The sequence below is a fragment of the Convolutriloba macropyga genome, chromosome 9 (assembly GCF_964194025.1).
Source record: "Convolutriloba macropyga chromosome 9, txConMacr16.3, whole genome shotgun sequence".
NCBI lineage: Eukaryota > Metazoa > Xenacoelomorpha > Acoela > Convolutidae > Convolutriloba > Convolutriloba macropyga.
The window spans coordinates 25,124,068-25,126,567 of NC_134476.1; positions in this window are offsets into that span (position 1 = coordinate 25,124,068).

The following is a 2,500-nucleotide window of genomic DNA, read 5'->3' on the forward strand; positions in this document are numbered from 1 at the left end:
AGTATTATTATGATTATTACTATTATTTTTATTATTATTATTATTAATATTACTATTATTATTATTTGTTTTTATCATTGTTATTATGATTATTATTATTATTATTATTATTATATTATTATTATTATTATTATTATTATCATTATTGTTATTATTATTATTATTATTATTATTATTATTATTATTATTATTATTATTATTATTATTATTATTATTAATGTTATCATTATTATTATTATTATTAATATTATTATTATTATTATTATTATTATTATTAATATTATTATTATTATTAATATTATTAGTATTATTGTTATTATTATTATTATTATTAATGTTGTTGTTTTTGAGGGCTCTAATGATGTAAATCTAGGAGTCTGAGCTGCCCCAACTCTTTTTAGCAGATTTTTGGTTTATTATTGACACAGGCAATTGTCTTCTAGTTTAATCGCTGCTTGGTCTTAGCAGCTCTATTTGTTAGTCTTTTTGTATTGCGTGGTTTTATGACCGCCAGTGCTTTTGAATTGATAGTTACCTGCAAAAGTTTTGTTTTCAGGGTCTTGAAATGTCTCGAAGTCATTCCTATCAAGATTTTGGTGTGGTCTTCATTACTGGTGATGTCCTCTTCTCTCATCAATTTCTCAGATAGATCTGAACTGCGGGGCAAACTAATCGCTGATGGTGATCAATTTGTTCTGCGTTTTGATGGGGAGCTCAGGATGCGGTTCTGCTTGAATTTAATGTCTGCAATTGGCATATCTTTGTTATTGCACATAATAAGCAGGTGCTTTTTTTGCCTTGGCTTCTAAAGTAAATTTGTGTGCTACCATATTTGTTTAAAATTTTATTTATTAACCTTTGGTTTTAAATTTATTTTGCTTTCTGAAATGCACTAATAAAAGATTTTTTTGTAATGCGTGTTTTCAAGACCGCCATTTACCTCACTGTTTTCTTTACCTGCGCTGATGATTTTTGCGCGTCAAATTATGAGTGTTTTGGATAATTTTATATAATAATGCGGTTGTTTTCGAGGCTCTGGTCTCAATTAAATTTCTTAATTCAGAGTTCTGAAATGTCTCAGAGTCACCCCAAGAGAGTAAGCGGAATGTCTTATGTACCCGCTGAAAGTTATTCCTTGTTTTACTTCCCTAGCGATAATTCGTGGAGCCTTATTGGACTCTCTCATAGTTCCTGGATAGATCTCTCTAAGTGTGATCGAGCGTTCCTCTCAATCGGAGATACAACTAGTTTACGCCATGAGGGTCGGCCTTGTACGGCTGTCCTCATAGCTAAAGGTGACTCAAAGGAAGACCTCGAGGAAAAGCGACTCCTTTTAATAAAGAAAATGGATAATGGGACATTTACGCCAAGCAGATCTTTCCGTGAAGACTTAAATTCTGAGGGCAAAGCTTGCTCCAGTAAAACACCGGTTACTGAAATTGTAAGCAGTAATGTGAATGCGAAAGTAGCTAATAGTACTCCACTGGGGGACGAAGTTAATTTAGTTAATAGAAAAGTAAATTCTGGTGAAGATGGAGATGGTAGTGTTTCCGAGTCTAGTGACGATTCACAACACGAGAATCTGGAAACGCCTGTAGATTCTACAGAGCAGAGCAGCAGCTCTGGTTGTATAGCGCTACACAAAAAAAATCTGTCCGTTCTGAAAAAGTTAAACACTAGTCTGGAGCGTAGGAGGAGAGAGGATCGCCGTATGCGGCGACTTTTGTCTAAACATTTGACTGGTATGGCAACAGAGACGTCCTCGCCTGTGCAATTAGATCGAGTATATGCAACGAATGAATTGGTTTTTCCCGATACAGGTGAAAATTTACTGGACGTTGTTGGGAGCTCGGCACGTAAATATGCTTGCAATTTGGCCAGGAAGTTGTTCTGTGAAGCCGAACTGATAGATGGGATGCTAGAGCCTCAGCGTGATTCGCCCCGTGTTCAACTTAATCGGAGTAAAGTTGATTTGATCAAGGCTTGCGTTCGACATAGGTTTCCGGGAAATGATTGGTGCGCTGTTAGAGACGCGGTAAATCAGTTGGGCCGAGACATAAAGCGAAAGAGGAAAGCAATACCGCTTGGCAGCTTGGACCAGAACAAGAGATCACAAACCGAATAGACATGTCCGGAAAACGAATGCCATAATAGACTAACTCTTTGTACTATTTGTACTATTTAGCATTTCTCTCGCATAGCTTTTGTGTTTTTTTGTCAGGTGTTCATGACGTCATTGTTATTCGTTGTTGTTATTGTCGCGGAGTTGCTTGATGCTGTGCTTTATTTTTTTTCATTCACTGGCATTGGTCATTTAACAAGATTACTTGAACATTTCCGGCGCTTTTCTTACTTAAACTATTAATAGCTGGTTCTCGTAATTTTCACGCTTAATTTGTTTGTGTTTCACTGTTCTGTTTTTGTTATTCTGCTTTTGTTGATTTTATGGCGCTATCTCTTTGAGATGCTATAATTTTGTCGCAACTCATTCATTTAAATG